This window comes from Pleurodeles waltl, chromosome 6 (assembly GCF_031143425.1).
Source record: "Pleurodeles waltl isolate 20211129_DDA chromosome 6, aPleWal1.hap1.20221129, whole genome shotgun sequence".
NCBI lineage: Eukaryota > Metazoa > Chordata > Amphibia > Caudata > Salamandridae > Pleurodeles > Pleurodeles waltl.
Window position 1 is genome coordinate 675,894,724 of NC_090445.1, and position 22,556 is coordinate 675,917,279.

Consider the following 22,556-nt stretch of genomic DNA (forward strand, 5'->3'; position numbering starts at 1 on the left):
GGAGTGTTAAAGTGGCTGTCTATGTTGGCAGTTTCCGCCATGGTCGTAATCTAATTTTTTTTACCGCCGGCCTGTTGGCGGTTTTACCGCCGCTTTACCACCAACCGCCAGGGTTGTAATGAGGCCCTTAATTCTGTTGCTTGTCTGTCATCAAATACGGAGAGGACTGCAATGCAGCAAATGAGAGGCATAGATGTCACTTTGGATTAGAAACAGCTAATGAATGAATGCTAAATGATTATTGTGATTTGTGAGGGGATTAGCCACATATGTATTTTTCTTTTTTGTGTGATCATTCTTGCTAATGCTTTTAATGTGTCTGTTGGAGGCGTAGTTGGTTTGTTATTGGAAAAGTAGTTATGTTGCCACTGCATGCCGGCAAATGTTCTCTAGTCTGTCAACTCTTCATTCTGTTGAATCTCTCAGTTTCCCTTGACTCTCACTATCAAGTTATTTTAATTCACCTGTTTGACAGCTCTCCCTTATATAGATAGAAACTAAAACCTGCACATCCTCCTGCAGTGAATAGGAAGACCCCTATCTGGCTAGCTAATGTCAAGGAAGAAGAAAGGCAGACTGTTCTGGACTGGCAAAAGGTGAGTTATTTGTGATAATAATCACAAGTGGTTCTAGTACCATATGCAAAGTCATGAACGTGTAGCGCCCCTAGGGGGCTAAGTTTAGCCTCTTTTTAAAATGTTTAGTGGATCTAACATCCATTGCACATGTGGCTGCCTGGCTGGGATTAGTACTAAATTATTCTTAACAGTGCATCGGTGTCTACTCCTTATTATACCATCCTTTTCGTTCTTCTGAGACCTTGTGGATCGAGTTTAGCTTGACAGAAATATTATCCTGTTCTTTTCTTATTCAGTTGGTTGTTTGCAAAAAAGGCATACCATTTTTAACAGTTTGCATCCTCCCGATTTTGTAATGTTTTGCAGTTTGTGGACCGCATACATTTTAAAAATTGTGATACCTTAATTGTCATCTTCCTTCCAAGGCAGATGTGTCATGCCTCTGAGAGTGGTTGCATGTCCTTTATGTGTCTCTCTCTACATTTCCCTAATTCCTTATACATATCCATTGATAAACTAGTCCTCGTCCCTCCAATTGTGAAATCCACTATGCTGTACCCTGTTCCACTATCAATATATCTCACGCTTGATGCGGCAGATGTCGTGAAAGTAAAGCTAAACTTCTCCAGGAAGGGCAACCATATATAAAGCCACCCAGACATCATTCATCTCTGACCATACCACAATGTGGTGCTGGAAATGGGCAGAGGTAAACTAAAACCAGATAGTGTGTTCTTTCCTTTTTATAGACTATGCTCCACAGGGAATACATTTACTGTTACTTATCAACTTGTACAGGGTGTAAAAATATTCTGGGGTGTAACAATAATCCATACTTTGCCTACTCCTCTGTTTTAAAATCAAATTTTGCTATATTCATTACTTAGCCAGCATTTGTATTTGCAAAATACCGAACACTTGATTCCATTTAAGGTTTTTGTCTCAGTCAGGAGTTGTATGTTGATGCTGGCCTTAGTTATGCATTTGCCACCTGCTTTGTCTTCTTTCATTCCATTCCAAAGTCCCTTTGCTGAGTTACATGGTCATACCAAAACAAATTGCTGGTATGAAGCCTCTAAGGGAGTGGGGAGTAAAAGTTAAATAATCTCTGCCCTAGCACCCCCACCATGTCCATGTTAGGTTTTTTTTTTACCAATAAAGGAATGGATTTGCGCCTTGGCCGGAATCTTTGCTGTTGTAGCAGACTCTCCTTAACACTCCTTAGCCCACACCAGTCAAGGTCTAATCAGTAATAAGGCGGCAGATGCACTTGATCAAGCTTATTATTAGATCAGGATTCAAACAGGATCAGCAAATATATTTGCTTCGTAATCAACATTTCTGCTCTGGTGAGAGTAGGGTAGAATTATGTCTTATCTTGTTTAGGGGCACTTACTACTATAAGAGCTTGGTAAAATAATTGTGTTGTCATTACTTAGGATATGACATGATCAGGCGGAATTAAAACCTACAAATATCATGATTGTTAGACCTGACACACTGAGATGGTGCTTCCCCAAACTTGCTGGTAGGTGTTTTGATTCCTCACCTAGTGGCCTTAGGGCCCTGGATACATTCCCACTAAAAGTACAGTGTGAAAGTCCAGGCGCTTCTTCCCACACATATTGGGAAGTGGTGCAGGCCTAGCCATGCACACTACCTCCTATGGTGCTTTAAACCTGCAACTCATCTGACTTAGCAGGCCTATGTGTGGACTTCCACCTTTGGTGCTTTTAAACGTGTGTCCAGCCTGACAATGCAGGCTTGCATGTGCACAAGAGCATGAATGTCCAAAGAGTGAAGAATACCCATTTGTGTTTTCACTGCATAGGAGAGCTCTTCTTCCCATAGGCTAACATTTGAGAAGTGTTACAATTATTCCAACCTGCAACAGTGGATTGCAGCAGAGCAGTCTCATGTTGTTTACTATCATTGGATCATCTTGACAAACCCCTTTCTATGGTAAGGGTGTCTGAGTCACTATTCATGGAGAAATGCCACTCCTAGAAAGTGGAAATTTCTCTGCCATAAAAAGCTGTGTGTGTTTTTTAATTGAACTCGAGTCCACTCTGGGGGATGGAGAAGCACATCTGTGCATTACCCAGTGACAGCTATAAAACGTGGGCACACAACTGGAACTAAGATCTCTGCCATTGGGCCTAGTCGGATAGAATGGAGGGAAAGGTTCTGACATTTGGCCTCTGGAAGCCAGATTGTGACCCAACTAAAGACTAAGATCTGCATTCCACAGCCCCATGGTAGACAGGACTGTGGTTCAAAGAGAAACCCACTGACCCTCCCCGTCTTCAAAGGCACACTACAGTATGACTACTGGTGCCACACTGCAGGAAAGTAAAGATACACTTACATGAACGTGGTACACACTGCCAGATAACCTGTTGTGCATAGGAGGGGACCGCAGGCTTTTCCTGCATCGTGGCTGGTCTGGGCAAACTGGTTGCTGCTGTGTGGCACTATGAAGTGTGCTCTCCAAGGGCTTGCTGGCTTGCCCCCTGTTTTCTGTGGAGGTCTCAGGGACATCCAAGACCTCCCACAAATAACCTACATCTTTTACCTGTGTCAAATGTATAGTGGTGTCCTCTTAAGGACCTACACCGTCAGCTGGATTTTACCTGGTAGCAGCAGTGCGGGCATAGATCCAAGTTTTGCACAAGGAGACTGGATTTGTCTGGTGCAGAACCAATCAAAGTAATGCCCACATTCAAGGGGTGTGGCCCTTCATTGTGGGGCCATGACACGCATAAGTGTCAGGTTGGTAGTGAGTGGATTCACCCGTTGCAGGTCCTCTCATGGCCCGTCTTTGTTGAGTGTGCCACATTTCTCTCATGCAAACCCAACTGCATGCTCATTGTGTGCCGTGTCCAATTCACTGCTTGCAACTTTCAGAGGTGGGGGAGTACCCAGAGCAGTGTTGCACTCTACCTCAGATGGCACCACTGAACTTGCATCTGTGTGTGTGGCCTGATTTATCTGGTGCGACTCAAGTCATCTCGCATCAGACATTGTGCTTCATTTAAGGGAGGTACAGCATTGGTACCTGCGTGATTTGATTCTTCTGGTGTGACTCAAGTCATTGTGCACCAGACGTTGTACCTCATTCCAGTGAGGTACAGCATTGCTAACTTTCCATGTGTGATCGGATTCCTCTGGTGCGACTCAAGTCATCGTTCATTAGACGTTTGCCTCATTTCAGGGAGGTAGCACATTGGTAACTTTCTGTGTCTGGTGCAACTCAAGTCATAACGTACCAGATGTTGCACCTCATTACAGGAGGTACAGCAGTGGTAACTTTCTGTGGAGGATCCGATCTGTCTGGTGTGACAAGTCATCACGCTCCAGATGTTGTGTGTCAATCCAGGGAGGTGTGGATTTTGTAACTCTTTGTGGAGATGGACCTCTCTGGGGTGACTCAATTCATTGTGCCCCAGACATTGTGCCTCCTACCAGGGAGGAGCAGATTTGGTAACTATTTGTATATTGGAGCTCCTGGCTAGACTGACTGCCACTGTAAACAGCATGTGTCCCTGAGTGACCCTTCCCCTGTGCTTGGCAGACCGAGGCCCACGCTGGAAGGCACAGTGCAGAGACCCCTGAGTGAACTCCACGAGTGGTGGCTAAATCTCCATTTGTTGACTGTTGCCTGATCCGCCATTATGTCTCTGCTTCCCCCTCACCTTTGCCCCAGGATCCTGAATAAGTGCACTTCCGGCCGTGAGTGGCCTAGTATCCGAGGAAAGGGTGTTATCATCTCCAACTCATGAGTGGGTGGTCACTCATGCAACTGGATGGAGGAAGGTTTGAACCAAGGGGGGTCTTCAAGCTCAGTGAACACTAGCCTGCAGTATTAGGGTACATGGAGTGAGTTAGAGTTATACTAGCCCACCTGATATTTGTGGCAACTCATAGTGGTGTGAGCAAGTGAGTGGGAGTGACATCCTGTGATTGACTACACCGCATGGTGGTGTGGCGTACGCATTGCTTCTTGGTCTGAGAACTATCACGGTTGACATTTGAATTTTACCAATGCGGCCTACAATGATAAACTATCTAAAACTACTGCTCTTCTCTGTATGTACATATTGCTGCTATCGTTGTGAACTTGGGTGCATCATAGAATTGTGTGACACTGAATTGGGGAAAAAGCTAGGGTGGGTTTCAGGTTGACAGTTTGTTGGCCTCAAATGCGGGTGCAGGAGGGGAAAGTATTATTTTTAGGCCTGGGCATAGAACTCTGCTCCGCCGTGAGGTAGCGCAGAGTTTCCAAATTCAGTTCTCTGGGAGGGGAGTTTGCTCACACTCGCAAGATTGGGTTTTGGCGCTCTCTTGTGAGTGTGACGATTCTCCTGGGCCACTAGTGACCGCGCGTGAGAACTCACGTTCTCTCGCATTGCTTCTAGCTGAGCCGGCAGCCAAAGCAGGCTGCTTGCAAGTGCTAACTCACTTCTGAAGTAGATTTCCTACTCCAGAGCCACTAAATCAAGTCAAAAAGAGCTTTTTTTTGTTCTGTTCTGCATGACCCGTGTCTTTGAGGTCGGGCGCACAGCCCACCAATTAAAACATCAATGGGAAGACATCATCACCAGGGAATGGGATCTTCTGGACCACCTGGGAATCAAGTTCGGTGGAACTGTGAGTGAGTATGTAATCTATGTGACTGACTCCTACTTTGAAATTTCAAGTACATGTGTGTTGCCCACAGGGCCTCCTTTAACCAAGTTATGACAAAGGCGGGGCTGTGAGTAGTGTGTCTCCACCAAACAGCATCCATGACAAGGGCATCAATGCACCATTAAGTAGACAAATGAGATATTCCTGTTCTTGTCCCCAACGCTTAGCCACTAAATTCTGATTTGCACCAATGCTGACATACCAGTTTCATGGTGCAAGGGTACATGGTTACCAGGGACAAGTGTCTATGCCCACTAATGGCCTGATTACTGTTGTATGTTGCATAGTCATGTACATGTGATACTAAATGTGACACAGGAATAAAGGGAGTCAAGGCTGACTTTGTCCTATGAGTCGTGTATGTGCAGTGCCATCACAATTAGCTATGCTTTAAAAATATTGCAGTAGGAAGTAATCTGCAAAATGTGAACAATGTAGCGGAGACAAGTATGTATAGTTCCAGCATATATATGTACATGTCAGCCTTGCCTACCAATGTATTTCACTGAGACATGTCTAATGGCCTAATTGTGTATTCACTAACCTAAGTCTTCTATGTTATTAGCAAATCATGTAAATGTGCACTAGTATTCCATAGTGTTCATTGTTCAACATTCACAGTGCTATGTCTCATGGTATTTCGTGCAGGTGGACTCCAGCTTTATACCACTGGAGAGGTGGCAAAGCTTTGCAGGCTGCAATGCTACTGGTGAGGGTCAATCTGTATGTGTAATGTGCAGTGCAATTATTGTGTGCGATCTTCTATGTTGTGTGCAATGCCATCTACCAAGTTCATGTATGCTTCTACAGACATAAGATGCAATACATGGATATGGAGTATATGTTTGATGTTGTGTGTAGGATGTGTGTACCAAAAAAGCAACTGGTGGCAACATGTGCTGCAAGGGCCTTGTAAATGTTGGACATGGTGTATGAGTCCAAACATAGTACTGACAGTAAGGACATGTGCCAAAAATACATGGTCCTACATATGTATGCAGGGTGGTAAGATGTCGTTCACTAAACATGTTACTGCTCTGTGTGCCATATGTAGCACATAGTAACTCTGGTCATGGTGGGATTCATGACCATGTGAATAAGTCCATAAGGTTAGCAGAACAGTGGTCAACATACTACACTTGAAAATGCAGTAGATTTTCCCATCCATGTGGTGTAATACCCCGTAATCTGCGTCTATGTTGCAACATTGCCAACCCATGTCACCCTCACAGATCTTGACATGTGTGTTTGACCTGAGGGATGTCGTTACAACATTGTCATACGACATGCCATCACTCAAAACACCATCAGATAGTGGTGGTCCTGATAGTGTCCATGATGTAATGCAAACAACTTCACTCAATGTATCACATTACTGAGTGTTGTTCCAAGATCCCTGTGCAGATAAGATGTAGGGCATGCATGTACCCACATATGAGATGACAGTGTAGAGCACTGGCCAGATTTTCAGACACATATACAGTCAATGGGCAGCGTAGTGGGACACATCAAGTAATTCTGGGACTATGCATGAAGTAATGTCACAGCTTACAAGATAGTGACCTGACTGGATATGGGGGTATTGCCATGCTCCTCTATGTGACATGGGTGAGTGCCCCACCCTCCATGTTCACATATGATTCTTGTCACATCCATTTTTCATATAGCAGTGTGTCCATACATCTGTCCTTGCCATATTAGGCACAAACTATTGGAGACTACATTTAACTTACAGTCCTTGTTCAGATGAGTTTGGTATATGCCAATGGATCTAAGGGCAATGACACATGCAGGAGGGACATTGATGTGAAATCCAACATGATGAGTGTGACCTATCATGGTCACATAACTGATGTGTATGAGCAGAGTCAATGGTGACATTATCCTTTGAAAATATTCCAAGATGGTTCAATGGTATTGTGTGGCAATAGCTAGCCTTGATAGCTTGGACATGAGCAATATGTGGATGATGGTTGGTGTGCAGATGTGTACATCCATATGGTGCAGGAGGGCTTCCTGAAGATGGGGTGGCTCTCTGAGAGGGAGCAAGCATTGGGCTCCTGGAAGGCATTTCCTCAAGTGTGACCACCCACTGAACCATCTGCCTCAACCACCCACACAGTAGGCACGTCTCAGGCCGCAAACAGGGCAGTGTCTACATGGACTGGACCATTATCGTCAACTACAACTACGAGTGCCCCAACTACTTCCAAGGGTGTTCCTTCCTTTGTTGAACCACCCGATGTGCAGGAATTTTGCACTGAGCTTGTAGACTAAAAATACCAGATTGCCAGACTGGAACATAAGACTGAGCAAATGATGCACATGCTGAGGGTGAACAAGGCTGCAGTGATGAGGCACTGACGAGGACAATGGTCCAGATGGACACTACTTACTTTTCCCTTGTACATAGTTTTCAACATAGTTGGGGTATTTAGATAATTAGGGTTAGATTAGTTAGTGTAGTGTGGATTAGAACACAGTGGGTCTTCTTGGAGGGGCTTTTTGGGTTTTTCTTTGGTGTTTCGAGGGGGTGGGTATTGTTTTGGGTATGTGTGTTCTAAATATACATATATATATATATATATATATATATATATATATATATATATATAAATATATATATTTGTTTAGGGTATATGTTTAGTTAGTTAATGTTTATTTGTAGTTTCTGTTGTCTTTGCCCACGTGTTTTAAGGGGGTGGGGAGTTGGTGTTTGTTATGTGGAATTAAATGTATAGGAGAAGTTAAGATAAGCTAAGTTAGTTGTAGATATAATTTAGGATAAGGTAGTATAGCTTAGGTTAGCATAGGTAGTGCAGGTAATTTTAGGCTGATAGTTATAGTTTCAATAAATCTTGTTGTTACCTACTGTATAGTCTCCATCATGATTTGCTGTTTAGGTGGTAGCATGTCTGCACAGGTCATGGTAGGCATAACATTTGGCTCTGCAAGCAGTACTTTGAGATATGTGTGACTATGTGTTTCCCCTATGGTCAAGTACCTGTCAGGTTGGCAATAGTTTCACATCACATTTTTCAACAATGCATGTGACAATCTGTATGTGCATAGATACACATCCCAAAACATGTATTCCCAGTTGTTCTGTGTTGGTAAGTCATGGGACCCACATTGTTGAAATGTTTTAATTGCACTCACCCTAAATCAATGATGTGTTCCTGACAAACGTATAGCTGCCTCTCACAGTCTTGGACATACACCATTTGTTTGCCACATGAATGTTGACGTGTTGTTACCATCCTTGCTTAGCCCAGCCACTTGTGTTGGGATTTTAACTGTTGTCACAATACATGCAAGCTACCTGCAGCACTACATGCTTAGGAGCCTCAGGAACTGCTTGCTAGTCAACATAGATGTCAGTCACCTTACTTATGTTTCACTCAGTGTTTGGCTTTGTGGCTTTCACAGATCTACACATATCCCTTTGGTAAGCAGTGTGTTAGTTTCACACGTTGCAATATGTCCTTGTTGTTTATGCTTCTAACAGACATACAACACCAGGGTTGTGCAAAGTGAATTTAATTACAACTGTGATTTTGCGTGCAGTAATTCTGCACACCACATTTGATAACAGCCCCAACAGATGCACTTAGCCACTGGATGTCCAGACATGCGGGTGAAGATGTTCTGGTACATGTGTAGGAAAGGAGTGCTTCAGCGAGGAGGAGGAGAACATTGCCATTAGGGAAGATTAGACAGAATGGCAGTCCCCATATGTGAGAAGTCAACAGTGGGAATGACCATTGAGGACAGTGCCAGATGTTATGACACTGGCATGATCTTAAGCACAGAGCAAAGGAGAAAGGAGCAAGTAAAATGGCCTGGTAGAGAAAAACTACCAGGCCATTTTACTTGTGAAAGATGTTCCTTCTACATCTTCATCCTCTGATGTATGTGGTGCCTCCTGTGACAGGGTTGTTGTAGGTGCTTCAGGGAGGCACACACACATCAGGGACTGAAGATGTGGATGCTGTTTCCCCGGCATCTCTCATCTGTAGGAACACATGAGGCAGCACACATGAGGCAGCCCAGCACCAAGGAGGGCCTGTAAGGTCTGCAACACAGCAGCAACATCAGTGTGGTAGGCACCTAAGTTGGCAATGAGGGAGTCCAGCTTCTGCTCCATGGACTCCCAGACCTGTTGTATTGCCTCCAGCCTGTTGACAATCTCGCTGGTTCCACTTTGGCTGGGCATTTGCTATTGCATCTGCCTCATTGTTGGTCAAGGACAGCATGAGCCCATGAAGAAGAGAGGAGGTGCCTTGTATGGATGTCAATTGTCCTTATTCGGACTGAGGCACCTGTGGGACACCCCTAAGGTACCGACCACAGTCTCCATTCCCACCCACACCATGTCTGCCAGCTCAACCCAGACTCCTACCACAGTTTGTTGGAATTTGACTGTTGGGTCCTGGGAGTCCAGGGCTGGGGTTATTCTGGCAGAGAGTGTTTGTTGACTGTTGGGTGAATCATCTGGAAACTCCACGAGGCTGCTTGGCCTCCCTGTGACTAGAGATGCTGTCTGTATTCCACCCAGGATTTCCTGATGGGTCTTGTCTTGGACAGCTGGCAGCTGGTCATCCACCTCTAGAAAAACTGAGTACACTGTTCCAAAAAGCACTATACACAGGGATGAAAGAAATCAGTACTTGGCAGGAGAGCCCTCAAGCATTGATTAGGATGCTATGCATCATCATTGGGCTATCTCCTCGTCAGACCGGCACTGCAATGTCTGGCGGACCACCTTACATATAGTGGTGGCACATGTCCCATGTGGATGGTAAGCCTTCTATATTATGTCCATTGTGACAGACTTTGTTATCAGGGTATTATGTCTATCACATTTTTACATTTTTATGTTATAGACACCAATGTTTGTCTCTGTTTCTATCTCTTACACAGGGCGACCTACAGACCAATTGACAGTGACAAATAGTCTACGTCTAGTAAGTGACCTTTTAGCAGTTACCTTTTGTTATTAATAGGAGAAGTTATAGTTCATGGTCCTGATGAAGCCCCATAGGATAAATTTTTGACCGCAGAGGCGTGAAAATGTCGACCACGCTGGATTAGGACAGGGTACATCACCTCTTCTTCCCCCCCTTTTTTTAGGAGTATAGTGGGACATTATTCCCTTCAATCACTCCTTTATCTGTTTTTAATCTTGGCCTGATCCTCATTTTGAGTGATTAAATCATGATGCCGGGGGCTCAGAGCCAATTTTAACCTATCTTTCACTCTCCTCCTCTCTCTTTGCAGTGCGTATTGCAGACCAACTTGGATCTGCTATACCATCTCCGGTTGAGTGCCACCACTATATGTAAGGTGGTCCGCCAGACATTGCAGTGCCGGTCTGACGAGGAGATAGCCCAATGATGATGCTTAGCATCCTAATCGATGCTTGAGGGCTCTCCTGCAAAGTACTGATTTCTTTCATCCCTGTGTATACTGCTTTTTGGAACAGTGTACTCAGTTTTTCTAGAGGTTCATGTTTAGGGAGATCGTACACTGGACCACAATTCTCCCAGTCCCTCTTTTTTTCAGCTGGTCATCCACATCATCGGAGAAGTCTAGGACAGGCAGCTGGCCAGAAGGTATGTTGTCGTTCTCTGCAATGAAATGGAGGTAAGTCAATGTTGAGCTCTGCTAGATGTTGACATGAGTGATCATCTTTACAATCAAGGTTTCTGAGTGCTTCCAAGGCCCTATCACCACACTGCACAACTGAAATCTCAGTGACTTTGATGCTCCAGTGACACAATGCAGGACACTACTTTACCAGGCTACAACACACCAACTTGTGTTATTTGTAATGGCCCTGTAAATATGTACCACTTTTACACCTTACATTCCTTAGGGAACCCATGGGTGCTGTGGAGGTACACCCAAACCAACACCCATGGGACTAAATAGCAGTTGAGTCCCATGGGTGTTGGTGTTTCTCAACAACACCCATGGATTCCCTAAAGAATGTTACACATTCACAGATTTAGATATCTAAACATGCATCAGATTCCTAAACCCCATAAAGGGTGACATTGAAGTGGTTCAACAGTTGGCTCTGCCATTGTAGCCCCCAATTTTCATGTTTCAACACACATGTAAAGTGGAAGAGGATAAGCATGATTGTTCAAGTTCAAAAAAGTGTCCCTTTCAGCACATGGGCAATCATCCCCGCAGCACAGGCACCCCTACACCATGGCGCAGGTGTGCCTGTGTTGGCACTAGGAAGCAGTGAGTACATCAACATGGAGGAAAGTACAGGTATGTGTCACATTTTGGTACGTGCAACACATGCCTGCACTTTCTACATAATACAGCGCAGCACAGCAAGCTGACTGTGTGGGCTGCATTGCTTCATTTCCTCATTCATGAGGCACTAAGAATCTCAATTCCATGGCCAGTGGTGCAGGGTGGCGCACCATGTTTCTTGCTGCGCTGCCCTGTGCTATCTGGAAAGGGCAGAGATGTACCGTTGTACAAGACAGGGTGCATTTCTGTCCTCTCCACCTGCAGTGGTACACAAAATTCTGGCTAGTGCCAATGTAGACACCCTTGGACCATGGTGGGAGGATGCCTGTATTGTGGGGATGATATTTTAGATGCATGATGGAGACCTTCCTGCGCAATAACTACTCCAAGGGGTGTTATAGTCTTTCTACGTGTGCTGCATTTTGAAGCACACATAGGTATGGTACCAGAAGAGGAATATTACAGATCTTTTTCCCATAGTGTCATTCTCATGCCACCCCTCTGGTGGTGTTAGGAATGTGACACATTTCCTGTCTTGTAAATCTGTATATGCATCAGGTTTCATTGGGGTCCATGGGTGTTGCACAAGTGCACTCCAAGCAGCACCCATGGAATGTCCCTTTCACAATGTTATGTGTGAAAGGTGCCATATTTCCAAGGCCATGGCAAGCCATGCAAGGTGGCTTTGCGTGGCCTTGTAAGTATGGTCTGGCACACTGTATCACCAAAGTGTCAATGTGAATAGCAGTTTCATGGCACAGTGTGCTGGTAGTGCCCTGTATATGAGACCCAAAGTAGGGTAAGGTACACCTGCAATGATGCTGCACTTCACACAATGTGGTAACTGAGGTGTTCGTTCTGGCCTGAGATGTGCAACTTGTGGTAGGTCAGTGCACATTACAAGCGTTCTTTCTAAGTCCCTTGCACTGCTGGTGCCTCCCTTTTTAAATGTGAGGAAGTGAGGCACCAGCAGCGCAAAGGACTTGTATTTGAGCCCCTACATCTGTCTGCTGTTTAACTATGAGCATGCCAGAATCCTACACTATAGCTTGCAGACAGTACATTTTGGTGCAGGGACATGGCTGCCTCCCCCATTTGGCATTACAGGCCATCTTTCCATGTCCCTTGTGCTGCCTGTGTCTGCCTTTTTAAATGTGAATAAGTGAGGCACCAGCAGTGCAAGGCACTTCTAGGTGAGCCCTTCATCTGTTTGCTGTTTAACCATAAGCATGCCAGCATCCTACACTCTAGCCAGCAGACAGTACATTCTGGCGCAGGGACATGGCTGCCTCCCCCTTTTGACATTACAGGGCTTCTTTCCAAGTCTCTAGTGTTGCCAGTGCCTCTCTTTTCAAATGTGAAGAAGTGAGGCACCAGCAGTGTAAGGTCCCTGTAGGTGAGCTCCTCCATCTGTTTGCTGTTTAACCATAAGCATGCAGCATCCTACACTCTAGCCTGCAGACAGTACATTTTGGTGCAAGGACATGGCTGCCACCACCTTTTGACCCAACATATTTCCCACATTGCACTCCCATTGCAACTTACCCTGTGGTTGTTGTGGTTTGTCATATGCTGCACTGTCTTGTCCTTAGACTCCTGTGACTGACTCCTCAGGGATGACAGCTGCCACCATCTCCTCCAGGTAATAGATCTCCTCCTTGGGTGCTGGACTTCCACCTTCAGTCTGCAGTGCTACCTGGTGGTTCTGGGCCAGGCTCTCCTTTGTTCTGTGCTTGCAATTGTGCCACCGCTTCTTACAGTTGACAACTGTCCTCTTGACTTCTGCTACACTGCTGACTTTGTTAACTATGGACTGCCATATTGCCTCCTTCTTCAGTAACGGCAATTTGGAGGTGACAAATAGCTGTTGTTGATGCTGCATCATCTCCCTGATCAAAACGATGTTTTCCTCCTCACTGAACCTGCACTTCCTCTTCCCCTTCTCCTGGGTGTCTGCCTGGACATCCTGGCTGGTATCGGAGTTGATGGCGTTGTCCTGGGTCTCCTGTGTTTATTTTTATAGAACAGCATCTTGCAGCAGTTTTTGTGGTGCTGTTAGCACTAAAGTGATGCTACGCTAGCTTCAAAAAACGTGCTGCTAATTTGGCTAATGTCACTTTTGCAGCGCAAGCATCATTTTGCTTTACAATATGGTGCAAAGGTTAGCATAATTTTTTTCTATGCTAGCCAAATCCTAACGCCATAGTGCATCGTTTTATAAATACTGTGCACACATGTCGTTAGGATCCAACGTTAGGTGGTGTTAAAAATGTTGACGCACAACTGAGCTAGTGCAGTTGTGCATCATTTCTTGTAAATGAGGCCCTCAGTGTATTAATGGTGTGGTAGTGCAGTGGCAATGATTTACACATTGTCCCTTTGATAAGCCTGACTGCTCTGTGCCAAGCATCCCAAGAGCGAGTGCAGGTTATATAGTGAATGTAATAACCCACCTCTGACAGGAGTAGTAGGTTCTGCCTGACAAGGGACTTGCCTCAGCCAACCAGAATGTACCACCTCCATCATCTGATTGTCAAGCAGTGGGATAGGACTTGCATTTGCCCAGCATCACATGATAACTAGCTGCTAGTCACAACTTCATATAAGCAAAAGTGTTCCATTATTTTCCAAGGGGCTCCCCAAAAAGGGACAGTAAGATAGCCAGGGAGGGGTGACCTATCTTCTTAACCAAAGATTTCTATTCTTACTTCCACGAGTTCACTAACATGTCTGAGTGCCTACCTGAGGTAGAGTTTGAGCAGGCTGACCTGGACACCTACACTGTGACCCAGCTGAAGGTGGTCTGCCAGGCAAAGAGGGAAGCCTACACAGCAGGAACCAAGAGGGCACAGTTGCAGAAAGCCTTGAGGGCCTAGGCAGAGGCCTACCATGAGGGGGAAGTGGACAATGGAGAAGAGTTGAAGCATGGGGAAGAGTGAGAACAGGGCCAGGGTAGCCTGAGGGACTACCACCTTTCCCAGAATTGGGCGGGGGGAGCTTCTAGAACTGGCAGCAGTATATCCTCAAAGATCCTGTCACCAGAAGGGGAAACACCCGGAAGAACGATTCCAGAACCACGAGGTTGTGAAAAACGAAAGTGAAACAACGCTTTTGTTTTCCACGACTCCCTGGTTTTGGTACCTTAACCACATATGTCTGAACAACGTACATGTGTGGTTAAGGTACAGAAGGGAGTCGGAGTGGACGCGGTGAAGGAGGAGGTAAGTTGGGCCGGGACTGGGGCTGTTTTGGGGGGTGGGGGAGTATTGGGTGGCTGGGGTGATTAGAGTATGGGGGCAGGGTTTAGGTTTTAGGGGCGGGTGGGGACTCAAGCTATTTTTAGTTTTTGGGGTGGGGTGGGGGCTGGGGGTGATTAGAGTTTAGGGGGGTCATGGTTTAGGTTATGGTTGGGTGGGGTGGGGTAGGGGCCTGGGGTGGAAGTATGCTGGGTCGTGCATGCTGATTGGTAATGCCTTTACCAGGAATGCGCTTACAACTGCAAAATCGTTGTAAACGCATTTGTGGTAAAGGCATTAGTGTTTAGAACAAGGTTGTTGTTCCGACCTCGTTTTTGAGCCACAGGTGATTTAGGCAACGGTGGTTCCGACATATAACCCCCCAGAAAGCTGGTGGGTAGGACGGATGAAAGGAACCTAAAACTAGAGCTTACCAGGACTGCCAAGGAAAATAAAAAGAGAAAGTCCTGGCTAGATTGAACAACAAGCAAGCTCTGGCTGAGAAGAGACTAGCCATGAAAGAGAAGAAGATGGCCCATAAGCTTAGGCTCAAAGAATTGGAGATTAAAGCCCTACAAATAGGATCCAGCAACAGTAATGAGGGCAGCACCACTGCAGTATCTAACAGTGGTAGTAGAGGTCGAATTCCCAAGGAAATCGTACAAGATTGTTAGGTGGTGGAAAATGATTGGTGGTTTACGAGGTGGCTTTGAAGGTACACCGAGTCCTTGAAGAGAGCTGGGGAGGTAGATTATGAAGGTACATGCCACCCGTGGGTAGGGATACCCTCCTTAGCGTACACCTGGCCAGCCCCGAGTGTCCAAAACAATCACTGGGGGAACTCCCAAAAAGGGGGCCGGGGTCCACCCCCAAAAGAGAGAGAGAATGACAAGAAGAAGGAATCTTATGCCTGCTCCCAAAAACATCTCCTTGGGAAAGGGTCCAGTCCGAGTCCCCACCCGATCACTCAAAGAAGCCTTCCCTGGACAAAACCCTGCCTTTCAGGACACTCAAGTGCTACACATTTTACAGGTACAGACACTATGAGGGAGACCAAAGTGTTTAAAGTGATTGCCCCCACCCATCAGATGGAAGGCTCCCGTGCTGGCAAACTGATGTTGGGGAGCCCCTGGTAATGGGGGGAGTTAGTGGTGTTCCCGTAGTGTCCTTAGGTGACAGTGAAATGGTTCCCAGGATCCAAGTGCTTGCTAACACAGCAAAGTATAGGTAGAGGGTCCCTATAAATGGACAAGGGTGGAGGCTCTGAGGGATACAGGGGCCAGCAAGACTATGGTAATGAGTCACCTGGTCTCCCTACAGCATGTCATCACCCATGCCACCCACCAAGTGGTGGTGGCTGAAACAGAGAGGATTGTTTCAGGGTGGCCCAGGTGCAATTTCAGTGGAGGTGCATTTCGGGTCCATTGAAGGCTGCTGTATGTCCTGCCATGCCAGTGACTTGTCTGTTTAGTAATGACCTGGAGCAGACTATCAGGAAACAGGTGGAGCTCCGGGCTCATGTAGAGATGTTGGGGTTACCTGAATGGATCTGTGCATCCACACGGTCTATGGCTACCCAAGAATGGAGCCAGAAGGGGCTGGAGACTGGAACAATGGCTCAACCCTCTGCTAAGAGGGAGAAAGGACAAGGATGGGGGAAACCTGCCATGGAATATACCTCGGTGGGATGGACGGGGACTAGCTGAGGCCACCCGATGTCCACTGAAGAGGACATTACTTCTCCTGGTAGTGTGGCTGAGCTTTCCAAGTGGCAAGTGTGAGGAAGCCCCACCAGGGAGGAGTTCTTCCGGGCACAGAGAGAGTGCCCCATCCTTGAGGTCTTGAGGTGGCAAGCTGAAGCCCAAGCAGCTGGTGATGACTCTAGGACTCATCATATTTACTGGGAGGACGATCTTCTGTAGAGTGAGCCTGGGACTCCTGGCTAAGGGTCCCAAAGGGCCCTGATGGTCCCCCAGTGTTATTGGCCTTCCTACCAGAATTGGCCCATGACATTCCCCTGGCAGGATATTTGGGCCAGGACAGACTTTTATTGGCCCATGCTCGTGGTGGCCTCAGATGCTTTCTACAGGACATGTGTGACCTTCCAGGGTACTGTGAAGGTGTGGCCAAAGCTTAAAGCCCCCCACTTCAACCCCTGCCCATCTCTGGCACACCCTTTGAAAGGAAGGACATTGACATAATAGGTTCTAAAGATCCACAGGCACCAGCCAGGCACAGGTTTATCCTGGTTCCGGTGGACAATGCCAACCAGAACCCAGAGGCAATCCCTCTGAGGACTACACAAGCAGTGGCAAAGGCCCTGATGGGGATCTGTACCTGAGTAGGATTGGCAAAAAGGGGCACAAACTTCATATCAGCTTACATGCAACCATGTGGAAGGACTGCGGGGTGACATATACATTCTCCATCTCATACCACCTCCAAGCCAGTGGTCTTGTTTAGAGATTCAACAAGAACCTGAAAGGCATGATCAGAGGCCTGCCAGAGCCTTGGGGAAAAAGTGGGATGTCCTCTTATTGTTTGCCTACCGGAAGGCCCCTCAGAAGAGAGTTGGGTCAAGCCTCTTTGAGCTTCTACTTGGGCACCCGGTCAGGGGACCTCTGAGTTTGGTTGAGGAGGGCTGTGAGCAGTCTCCCAAGAGAACTACCAGGGATGTTGTAAGCTACATGCTGGTTTTCCAGAGCCAGATGGCCAAGTTATGGAAGCAAGCCTCCCACAACTTAAAAGCCAGCCATGATATCATGAAAGAGTGGTACAACAAGACCCCACTCCTATGCAGTTGACACCTGGACAGAAAGTGCGGGTGATGGAGGCTTTATAGCCGGGGGCCATTCAGAACCAATAGATGAGGCCCTATGAGGTGATTGAGAGAAAAAGTGAGACCACCTACCTGGTGGATCTCAAGACCCAAAGGCAGTCCCTCTAGGTGCTACATGTCAGTTGTCTCAAGCAACACTTCAAGAGGTCTGAGGTCACCATGCTAATGGTAATGGGTGGAGAGGAGGAAGAGGAAAAGAAATGGACCAGGCCCTATGAGGCAATTGAGAGAAAAGGTGAGACCACCTACCTAGTGCATCTCAAGACCCCAAGGAAGTCCCTCCGGGTGCTACACATCTATTGCCTCAAGCCACGCTTCGAGAAGTCTGAGGTCACCATGCTAATTGTGACATATGGAGAGGAGGAGATTGAGCTACTTCCTGACCTCCAGAACTCTGAGGAGAGGAATGGGTCAGTGGAAGGAGTCATCATGTCCACCACCCTGACTCTCGACCAGCAGAGGGACTGTAACCAAGTGTTGATGCAGTTCTCCTCGCAGCTCTACCTTATCTCCGGGACTACCATCCATGTACCCATTAGGTGGACAAAGGTGACAACCTCTCTGTCAAGAGAAAGCGTATAGGTTGTCATATAAAGTAAGGTCTTGCATCAAGGCAGAGGTGTCTAAGATGCTGGAGCTGGGGGTAATAAAACCCTCTAGCAGCTCCTGGCCCCATCCAGTGGTTCTGGTACCAAAAGCCACCTCAGCAGGCACCACACCTGATCTAAGGTTCTGTGTAGGCTATAGGGGGCTGAACATGGTGACTTAGACAGATGCACATCCAATTCCCCAGGTTGGATGAAGCCTGGTACTTAAGTACCTTCAACCTTACCTCTGGTTATTGGCAGATCGCCCTCACTGGGAACACCAAGGAGAAAACTGCTTTCCCCAACCCAGACTGGCATTACCAATTACAGGTTATGCCATTTGGCTGCAAGAATGCCCCCACCACCTTCTAGAGTCTGATGAACCACGTCCTTGCTGGAATAGAGGCCTTCTCAGCTGCTTTCCTGGACGACATTGCTGTCTTCAGTAACAGTTGGCGATGACTATCTCTTCCACCTCCAGGAAGTATCACAGGCTTTGCAGCAAGCAGGCCTCACCACCAAGGCCATAAAAATCCACATGGGTCAAGGATCAGTGGTCTAGTTGGGACCCTAGGTGGGCTGTGGGAAGGTGCAACCCCTCCAGGCAAAGTTTGAGGGCATCCTCACCTGGGAGTACCCAAGGATCCAAACAGACTTCAGAGCCTTTTTGACCCTCGCTGGGTACTACCAGAGGTTTAAAATGGGGAGATAGCACTATTGTGGCTACCTCGATGAAGCTGACCTCACAGAAGCAGCCCTGAAGTGTAATATGGACTGAGGCCTGCCAAGAGGCGTTTGACTCCTTCAAGTAGGTCATGAGTACAGCTCCTGTAATCCAGGCTCCTGACTACTTGTGGAAATCATCGTTCAGACGGATGCCTTTGAACATGGTATTGGGGTGGTATCATCTCAGCTGAATGAGGAGGGTCTAGACCTTCCAGTAGCCTCCATATAATCCCCGGGGAATGGAGGTGGAGTGCTATCAAAAGAGAAGCTTTCACAGTGGTCTGGGCCCTGAAGAAGTTGAGGCTGTATTTATTTGGTACTCACTTCTCATTCCAAATGGACTGTAGGCCTCTCGAGTGATTGATTCAGATGATGGGGGAGAATCCAAAGCTCTTGAGGTGGTCCATCTCCCTACAGGGAATGGACGTAGGGTGGAGCACTGCCCTGGGGTAAACCACTCCAACTTGGATGGTATGTCTAGATTTTCTGCCTTAGAGAGAAGGACTTCCTAGAAGATGGGTAGAACCCCCTCCAGATTCATCTGGGGGGGGATAGAAGTTAGACCTGACATTCTGAGATGGTGTTTCCATAAACATTTTTTTTCCTTTTCTGGTAACTTTTGTTGATTTATTCACTAGTGGTCTTGGGGCCCTGCGCACTTTCTCACTGTAAGCACAGTCCTTCCCACATATGTTGAGAAGTGGAACAGGCCTAGTCGTGTGCGCTAACACCTATGGTGCTTTAAACATGTAACTTGCCTGACTTATCAGGCCTATGTGCGCACTTGCACCTTTGGTGCTTTCAAACATGTATCCAGCCCACCAATGCAGGCTTGTATGTGCACAAGGGCATGTATGCCCAAGAGTGAAGAATACCCATGTGTGTTTTCACTGCATAGGAGAGCTGCTCGCCCATACATTAACATTGGAGAAGGGTTACAATTATTCTAAGTTGCAAAAGTGGATTGCAGCAGAGTAGCATCATGTTCACTATCATTGGATTTGTCTTGACAAAACCCTTTTTATGGTAAAGGTGGTTTTGACAAAATTCATGGAGAAATGTCACTTCTGGAAATTGGGCATTTCTCTTCCCTAAAAACGCGTTGTGTGCTTTTTAATTCAACTTGAGTTTACACTGGGAGATAGGGGAGCACATCTGTGCCTTCCCCAGTGACCGCTATAAAAATGTGGCCACAACTGGAACAAAGACCTCTGCCATTTGTGGCCTGGCTGGATAAATTGGAGGGAGAGATTCTGACATTTGGCCTCTTGACACCTTATCCGGGCCCCACTAAAGATTAAAATCTGCATTCCACAGCCCCATGGCAAGCAAGAGGGAAGACATCTGTGGTTCAAAGGGAAACCCTCTGAATTTCCCCCAACTTCCCTCAACTTCAAAGTATAACTAATGGTGCCTTACTGCAGCAAAGTAGAGATACACTTGCAGGAACGTGGTGCACACTGCCAGAGGAACCTGTTGTACACAAGGAGTAATTACACCCTAGGAAGAGACCATGCACTCTTCCTGGATTGTGACTGGCCTGGGCAAACCGGTTGCTGCTGCGTGGCACTCTGAAGTGTGCTCTCCCAGGGCTTGTTGGCTTGCCTCCTGCTCTCTATGGTGGTTTCAGGGACATCAAAAACCTCCCGCAGGGGACCTATACCTTCTACCTGTGTCATCTAGAGAGCGGTGCCTTCTTAAGTACCTACATCATCTGCTGGACATCACCCTGTAGCAGCAGTGCAGGCATGGAACCAAGTATTGCGGCTGGAGACCGGATTTGCCTGGTGCAGAGCCTTCAAAGTACTGCCTGCATTCAAGGAGTGTGGCCCTTGTTCGTGGGGCCACAGCATACATAAATGTCTGGTTGGTAGTGAGCGGATTCACTAGTTGCAGGACTTCGCGTGGCCCACCTCTGTTGAGCAAGCCCCATTTTTCTCGTGCAACACCCAACTGCAATGTTCACTGGTTGCGACCCTCCGCGGTGGGGGTGCACCAGGAGTACTGTTGCATTCTATCTTGTACAGCACCACTGAACTTGCATCTGTGTGTGTGTGACTGGATTTGTCATTGCACACTGGACGTTATGCCTCATTCCAGGGAGGTCCGACATTGATAGTTTACATGTATGATCAGATTCATCTGGTGTGACTCAAGTAATCATGCACCAGATGTTGTGCCTCATTCCAGGGAGTTATGGGATTGGTAACTTTCCACGTGTGATCGGATTCATCTGGTGCAACTCAAGTCATCACCCATCAGATGTGCCTCAATTCAGGGAGATAGAGCAGTGGTTACTTTCAGTGTGGGAATGGCTTTGTCTGGTGAGACTCAAGTCATCACACACCAAATGTTGTGCCTCATTCTAGGGAGGTGCAGATTTGATAACTCTTTGTGTGCAACAGGGACTCTCCAGCGAGAGTCAAGTCATTGTGCATTAGAAGTTATGCCTTCTACCAGAGAAGTGTGGAATTGGCAACAATCTACTACTGGAGCACCTGGCTGGGCTGAGTACCACTGTCAAGTGAGTGGGAGCCTGTGATTGACTACACCGTACAGCATTGTGTTGTACTGTTGTTCCTTGGTCTGAGAACTATCACGGTTGACATTTGGGTTTCACCGGTGCAGCCTAGGCAGCAGAACTATCTTAAATGGCTCTCTGTATGTACACATTGCTGCTACCATTGTAAATGGGGGTGCTTCAGAATTGTTAGGGTGGGTCTCTGCTGAAAGCATGTCATCACTGCATGAGGGTGCTGGGAGGGAAAGTATTATTTTTCTCATGTGTACATATTGTCACTGTCAACACAGTTGGGCCTAATACTGTTAGTGATATTTCTACATGTGATTTATGCCCAGATCTATATGATGTTCATGTTGTGTTCATGAATGTGTGTTACAAATACAAACTTTATTTACATACACCTTATGTGAAGTCCCTTTTGTGATGCTCAATATATTTATAGTGTGGTGGTGCTGTGTGTGCCAATGCTTTACACATTGCCTCTGTGATGAGCCTGACAGCTCTGTGCCAAGCTACCCAAGGGTGAGCACAGGTTATACAGTGAGTTTAGTCACGCACCCCTGACAGGAGTGGTAGGTTCTGCCTGGCTAGGGCCTTGCTGCAGCCAATCAGAACGTGCACCTCCAACAATGGTATACAAAGAAAGCACAATATATCAAAACCACTGAAAAAAATATTCCTGGCTCATTTATCCATAGAAAGTAATGTAATACTATGGAGGTACTCAGTTCGTAAATGAATTACTTTACCACAATTGGTCTGAGCCAAGATATATCTAACCAACCAATGCAAAAGTGTTTAAAAACATTATTGGCAAACTTATTTGTGATCCATAAAACTGGAAAGAATGGCAATTTCGAACAGATTCATACACTGATGTACACCTAATGTGTTATGCATTGCAATCCTAAAGGGGCTTATAGCCAAAATACATTGTGGTTAGTCTCAGGCATCTCATGGGAGCATGTAAATCCCCTGTTGGAAAATCACAAGGTATATCTCATCTGAGTCTTTAATCACATTGATCCAGGCCCGCCCCACCATAGGCTCACTTCAAGTCAGCCCCATGCCATGAGCCAAACCAAGGCTCAAATAATTATGTGA

General features: G+C 46.5%; 1 long non-coding RNA gene across 3 annotated transcripts in view; it reads left to right on the top strand.

Moving 5' to 3' along the window:
• The first annotated feature begins 497 nt into the window (after window positions 1-497).
• The window catches only part of LOC138302018 (uncharacterized), a 442,874-nt gene continuing 420,815 nt past the window's right edge, over window positions 498-22,556 (top strand). For all 3 annotated transcript variants that reach the window (XR_011205222.1, XR_011205223.1, XR_011205224.1), the window contains exon 1: window positions 498-596. This is a non-coding gene — a long non-coding RNA (uncharacterized lncRNA). The remainder of the gene's footprint in view (window positions 597-22,556) is intronic.